Consider the following 7697-nt stretch of genomic DNA (forward strand, 5'->3'; position numbering starts at 1 on the left):
CGTGAACCACAATGCGGGCAGTGGTCAGCATGGGCCAAATACTGCCCGTTACGGCAGGGAACTGGTGACGTAGTCGTGAAGCCAGGCGTCTGTGTCCAGATGGCGGACAGGTGAGTTTTTAATCAACGTCCACATAGCAGTCCCGCTACAAACCACCAGGCGGCGTCTGACAGGAAGCACTGGTCAGAGGTGGCGCGTGAGGAGAGGCCTCTGCTTCTGCACACCGTCCCCGTCGTGTCCTGTGCCGTCAGCAGTCTGGCCGTCCTAATCCCGCCTCGGGGGGGGAGTTTGGACTCGTTTGGCTTCGTGCCAAATACTCGCCCCGATTAGCCGCCGCCGCCATCTTTTATCCTGGGCCTGCCCCGGGAGACGTCACGGCCTCGAGGTAAACTTGATTTAAGCAGGCCAGTTCATCCAGTCTTTATGTATTGTCCTTATTCAGGTGTTTGGGAATGAGGTTCAGAGATCAGGGACGATCGGGAACAATTTGTCGTCGTCTCATTCACGCGCTTGCGTACACAAAAGACCAAAAACGACACCACCAAAAAACGGAGAATAAGGCAAAAAACCCCAAGTCAGCAACACGGTCCAGTCAGGAAATGTGTAATCCAGTCCGAAGCTTTCCCTCTCCACGGAACCGACACCAGCCGGGACGACCGTCACGGGTTAGCGGTTAGCTTAGCCCGCCGCGCTCCCGCGTCATTTCAGACCGCCCTCGGTGCTTCCTCTTCGGGCGCGGCTCCAGGCGAGGCCGTGGTCCCTGGGCCCACGGGACGCGGCAGAGCAGCCGATCCAACGCCAGCGCTCCCAGCCACCAAACGACGTCGACGACCACAGACGTAAATCCCCGCAAAAGTTCTAAACACGCGGACACAAAACCCAGACACAGACGCCGCACCGTCGGCCTCGGGTGAGGCCGCTGCAGACGTGAGTTCGCGCCGCCATCTTCCCGCGCGCCGCCATCTTCCCGCACGCCGCTGAGATGAGTTTCCCTTTTCGCGGAGGCGGGCGCGTAAAGGTGTTGTGTTGTGTCGTCGAGCCAGTCGATGGTGTCGTGTGCAACACAAATAGGCAGACGACTTATTAAACAAACGCGGAACTTTACTGGGGAAGCTCCGGTTCAACGCATACAGCCCTACTGTGAACTACTGCCTGACTAACTGACTTCCGGGTTCTGCCTCACGTCATGTGTGACTGCGCATGACGGCAATACGTCACTGTCGTAAATATTAATCACTGTAATGTTCTACGTGTCCGTAAACACTACATCGCTCCCTTTAAAATAATAATAATAATAATAACACCATTGTCTTCACAAACAGGTTATAAGGTCTGAGACGTAACTGATTCACTTACTCTCTGCAATAGCAATATTAATTCTCGATCACAGCTCAACATACAATTTAAAATTCAAATGCTACATTGTCTCAGTTCAAGTTCAGATAAACTCTCTGGTGTGCTTGGTGCAAACGGTATCAAAGATGCAACACTCATTAAGATACATTCATAGTGTACCCAGTGTAAATGGTTTTACAGACAGAACAGTCATTTGGAGTCCTTCAGATGAATCCATTAATGCACTGAATGAAAACCGTCTGAAACACATAACAGTTTTCATCTATATTGTTAAACTCATTCGTTTGGCCACATTGATGGCCTACGGGTAACCATCTTAGTCATAGTCACTGAGGTCTGAAAGGACACCTCGGTGTTGCAACAGTAACGGTGTCACTATCATCCTCGTCAGGGTCTGTGTGGGTGTCCTGTATCTCAGCATTGATCTGTTTAAAGAAAGAAGAGTTTCTGGTTATGGAATGTCCGTCTTTGGTTGCTGTATCCATCGAGCCTTTGACCTTTGACACCTTGTAAGGCTCACTTTTGTACGGAGGGCTGAGCTTGTTGTGCTTGGGTTGTTGGTGAAGCACAGTATCCCCAGGGGTGAGTGCGCTTGACTTGGCACGACGGCGTGCGTCTGAGTCAGACGTCATCTTTGTTAAAGGATTTTCCACTTAAATTTAGTATAGTTTAACTGTTAACATATGTAATCGTTACACTGTCAAGCCATGCGAAATGTCATTTGATGTATTTAAATTGGGAAGCAGATTGTGAGTGTATTTTTATAGTTTTGGTTGTCATTGCATGTTTTGACCAGTAAGTGGCAGTGTTGCCGACTTTTATTGTAACTCCGTGCAAGTTATCCAAGTGCATCTTGGGTATTCTTTTTTCTTGTGTGGAGCGCCTGAAGATTGCGGTGTGACGGTGCTCTGACTCCGCAGTAAGTAGGTGTAAATATCTTGTGAAATATACCTGTAACATTATTCCAAACAATATTGTATGTCGGTAATTTGACACGATGGTTTGATTTAGACGCTACTGGAGTGGATGTTCGGTGATTTTGGGCGCGAGCCGTCGACCACTGTTCGCCATTGCAGGCATGACAAGGTAATGTTGGCGTGAATAAAGCCACACCATGCCATTGTATTTGGGCAGTAAGGGAAATGTAAAGGTTTTATATGCATTTTAATTCTGTTTAAAGGTAACTGACAGAGTGAGAAGTTGCGCGATCTTCAGGAAGTTCCACGTGTCTTTGTTAAACCCTGTTTAACATACATAGTCCACTGCCGTATTTTGCACCGTATGTTGTATTTTGTATTTATTATTTTCCTTTTAAAATCTTTTCTGTCAAACTTGCCACATCTGTGAACATTTATGAGCTGTCTGCCCGAAAGACACCGGAATTTCTGCACTCAGTAAAACGATCTGCATTCGAGGGTTCAAACAATAAAATTACAGCTACAAGAACCCTGGAAGTAATTGTGTCCTGTGTGGTGTCTAATTCCACGGGCTACATTTGCTTTAGCAGTCTTGTCTCCTTCTCTGATTTTGTGGTCAGTGTCACTTTCAGTGGTCGTGGTGATCATCGGGATCTTGGTGTGGCTTTTGCGTTGGAACACCAGTTCTGCAGGTGACGCTTCAGTGGTGCTGTGTGGTGTGGAGCGGTACTCACGGAGAAACGTGTTGAGTCTCTGTTTCCATGGGAGGCTCTGAGTTACTGCCACGCGGATGGCTTTTCCAAGCGTGTGCATGAAGCGTTCTGCTGTTGCATTTCCTTGAGGCCAGAGGGGGCGCTGTTTTCTGGTGGTGGAAACCTAGATGGCCAGCAAACTTAGAGAACTGTTCACTATTGAATGGAGGGCCATTGTCTGTTTTTAGGTTTCTCGGAATTGCAAACATGGAGAACACTTTATCTGTGGCTGGGGTTGCTGTTTTGGCTGAAGTGGATCTCACAACTTCAACTACTGGGCAGCATGTGTATTTGTCTATGATAGCTAACAGGTATTGTCCGGTTAGGGAGTGGGCCATAGAAATCTGCACTGACATTATGCCAGGGGGCTACTGCTAGTTCGGACATCTTCGAAGGTTCGGACTGTGCTGTGGGTGTATTGGCCTGGCATGCTAGACAGTCTTAACAGTGAGTTCTGCTTTCAAGTCAATGTTAGGAAACCATACCTTTGTTCTGAGGGGTGTCTTTGTCTTTACAGTGCCCTGGTGTCCTTCATGGGCTAGCTGTAGCACTCTGTGTTCAAGAGACGCAGGGATGACAAGCTTTGCGCCTCGCAGGATGATGTCATCAGTGTGTGACAGAGTGAGCTCACTACTGATTGGTTTGTACTTCTTGAGTGTTTCAGCGTGGAGTGTGTCACTTGCAGCTTTGTACCATGTATTGCCTCTGATGTGGGTACTGACCCTCTGTAGGACTGGGTCTTTAAGTGTTTCGTCTTTTATCTCTGTGAGAGTCATTGCTTTGGGTGTGGCGTGTTGTGCCAAGAAGTTCACATACTCCTCCGCCACCTTCTCTGCTCTTGTGTTTCCATTTGTCTGCACTGGAACAGGATGATGGGATATGTAGTCTGCAGGGTTCTCCGCTCCTTTTCTGTATTCCATCCTGAAGTTGTAGGGCTGTAGTCTCAGTCCCCATCTTCCGATCCTGGCGGGTGGTCTTGATCGGGGATTGTTCCAGATCACCTTGAGTGCCTTGTGGTCTGTGACAAGGGTGAAAGGGTTGCCATACAGGTACAGGCGGAAGTGTTCACAACTCCAAACAATGACCAGTGCTGCTCTGTCTGTTTGCGAGTAGCATCTTTCCACATCTCTGAGGGCAAGGCTGGTGTAGGCTATGGTGCGTCTCTCCCCTTCTTTTGGTGGAGAATGGCGCCCAGGCTGACGGGGCTGGCGTCCACGAGAAGTTCTGTGTCTTTGCTAGGGTCAAAATATGACATTACCGTGTTGCTGGCCAGGCTTTCTTTGATGGTCTGTAGTGCTTTGTCTTGCTCTGGGCCCCAGAGCCACTGTGTCTTTTCTGGTCAGCTTGCGTAGTGGTGCTGAAATTGAAGCAAAGTCTTTGATAAAGCGTGAGCAATAGTTGGCCATACCTAGTAGGCTCCTGACTTCAGTCGGGTCTCGTGGGTTGCTGGCTTGCTGAATGGCGGCGACCTTTTTGGGGTCAGCTGAGATTCCGCCAGCTGAGAAGATGAACCCGAAAAACTCGAGCTTGGACTTGTTAAACTCACACTTTTTCCTATTGAGCATGGGCCCTCTCTCTCTCAGTCTCTGGAACACCGCTCTGAGGCTGTCGTCATGGTCAGTTTACGTTTTCCCATAGATGATGATGTCATCACTCAGGTTCTTCACCCCTTTGATCCCTTGTAGTGTCTGGCAGACTGCATTCTGAAACACCTCCGCTGCTGGGGATATCCCAAAGCTCAGGCGCTTGTAGCGTGTTAAGCCTAGGTGTGTTGTGAACGTCGTGATGTACCTGCTGTCAAGGTGGAGTTCAACCTGATGGTATCCAGCTGTCAGGTCAAGCTTGGAGAAGACTGTTGCTCCATTCAGCTCGTGGATCACGTCGTCCATGGTGGGTGTGATGTGACGTTCGCGCTGGATGGCGGTGTTGGCTTGTCTCATGTCGACACATGCTCTCATCTTGTCTGGATCTTTTGGCTTGGGTGGTGTGACGATGGGTGAGACCCATGGTGTAGGGGCCTGTGACTGTTTCAATGACGTCATCATCTTCTAGCTTTTCCAATTCCTCTCTGACTTTCTGTCGGATGTGAAATGGCACTCGCCTGTGTGGCTGAGAGGTCGGCTGAATGTCGGGGTTGATGTGCAGCTTAACTTGGAAGTCTTTTCACTTGAAATAGCTCTGGGTATTATGATAAAATAACACCATTACCCTCTGTCCAGCCCCAAACACCCTGAGTCTGCTCAGACAGTAGAGTCTCTGTTGGATCCTGGTACACACAGAATTCACATGGACATGCCAAGACAGACTACAGTCCATATGTACACCCAGGTATTTGTAAGAACCTGGGTGTAATACAGGCGTTATGGATCAGTAGAGGAGAAGGAGCCCCCAGATGTCCTGGATCAAAGATAATTTCTTCTGTTTTCTTAGTGTTTACAATGACATGATGGTCATCACACTGTTGTACAAACTGTTCACCCTCTAAACTAAAGCCAGAAATGCCAGTGTCTGCATCCATAAGTCCCAAAATGGCAGTGTCATCAGAAAACCTGGCAGCAAAAGTGCTGGGATGACTGCTTGTACAATCGTTTGTATACTGTAAACAGAATGGGAGAACTCGCACACTCGAGAGGAACACCTGTGTTGATGACTTTAGACTCAGATGATGTCTGGTTCACTTGGACCTGCTGGGTCCTGTAGGTCAAGAAGGAGGGATGCTACCTGATGATATATGGGTTAACAGACACCTGTCTGAGCTCACTGAGGAGGATGTGTGGCTGCAGGGTGTTGAAAGCCGAGCTGAAGTCTTCAAACAGCAGTCTGACGTGGGCCTTGAGGTTTTCAAAGTGTTGCAAAATAAAGCGTATTCTGGTTGGTATTGCATCATCAGTGCCACCATTATCTTCATAGGCAAACTGGTAAGTATCCAGCTGCCCATTTATGTTTGACTTCAGCGTCCACACCATTTTGTACTTCTGCTCTTTTTTCAGGGCTACTGGTCTATAGTCATTACTTTCCTGGGGAACGGGCTTTTTTGGAAGAGGAGTGATAATTGCCCTTTTTTCCGAGCGGTGGAACTATGTGTGAATCAACAGCCCTTTCATAGACACACCCAGGCTGGTGTAAGTTGTCTTCAAAAGGAAACCTGAGATACCATCAGGACCTGTTTCCTTACTGCGTTTGTTCTTTTAAATAGTCCTGTAACAGGCGTCCGGGTGGCGTGGCGGTCTATTCCGTTGCCTACCAGCACGGGAATCGCCGGTTCGAATCCCCGGTCGGGCGTCCCTACAGACACAATTGGCCGTGTCTGCGGGTGGGAAGCCGTATGTGGGTATGTGTCCTGGTCGCTGCACTAGCGCCTCCTCTGGTCGGTCGGGGGGACTGGGGGGAATAGCGTGATCTTCGCATGCAATACGTCCCCCTGGTGAAACTCCTCACTGTCAGGTGAAAAGAAGCAGCTGGGGAGTCCACATGTATAGGAGGAGGCATGTGGTAGTCTGCAGCCGTCCCCGGATCAGCAGAGGGGGTGGAGCAGAGACCGGGACGGCTCGGAAGAGTGGGGTAATTGGCCGAATACAATTGGGGCGGGGGGGTTTAGTGTTGTGACTTCTTTGAGGCTAAATCAAGTCTAAAGTCATCCAGTGTGGGACTTGAGTCTGACTCGTCCAAGTCATGTGACTTGAGTCCACACCATATGTATACTTACAGCGCCACAGTTAAGCTTGACTGTTCGCCAAGGCCACTTGCACAAATGGATTAGACTTAATGGGATGATCACCGAGGAAAGGAACTAAACATTAAGAGCATAATCAGATAACTGCCTTTCTACCAACATCCAAAGCAGCTCAGGGAGGAGGTAAAGTAAGGGAATGTGGGTATGTTCTGTGTAATAAAAAAAGAAAAGAAGAGCAAACACAATTTCACATCCAGAAAAGTCTGCAGATAACAGGTCTTTAATAGAGTATGTATTCAGATGGAAGGGAATGCTGACCTGAGTAGGTGGTTTTAACTGTCAGTGGTCTCAAACACTGGTGTTTCTTCTGAATACGGCTCTTGCCTGATCTGACGGGCTCGGCGTAGTCACTGCCGGCAGTCATTACAGCAGATCGGACCGCAGCGTCAAGGTGTGTTGACTCCGCTGTGTCTGTGCAGCAGGAGACCAACATCTAACATACCCACGCCTGCACGCCTGCCGTCTGAACACAGCCGGGGGGCATCAGGGCAGATGGGGTCACTCGTCCTGGGATTGGAGTTGCGGCAATGAAAGTAGATGTATTGGTTGTGGAGATATGCCGGGTTGTTTTGTTGTGCTGTTGGCTTATAATGTCTAAGCAGCCGGCGGCCTGCATATGCACAATGTCTCACTAGTGAAGTGACTTGAAGTGCTGATTAGAGAAATCTGAAAAATTAACGTTAATTATCAGTTAGGATGCCCCGTCTCCTGTGCAGTGCATGTCCTTTCATACAAGTAGATGTCAGGAGGTGGACAGAGGGATATGTCACAATTACTGCTGTGGTAGCACAGAGTGTGTGTGTGTGTGTGTGTGTGTGTGTGTAGCATCACAAACTCTCATCTGGCTAGTTTGATGACTGACTGCTACCCAGATAGCAAACTTGCTTTGGCCCAGACCCGTCCCACACCGACACTTTCATCCGGCCCACATACCGTGTG

This window comes from Lampris incognitus, chromosome 10, assembly GCF_029633865.1.
Source record: "Lampris incognitus isolate fLamInc1 chromosome 10, fLamInc1.hap2, whole genome shotgun sequence".
Classification (NCBI taxonomy): domain Eukaryota; kingdom Metazoa; phylum Chordata; class Actinopteri; order Lampriformes; family Lampridae; genus Lampris; species Lampris incognitus.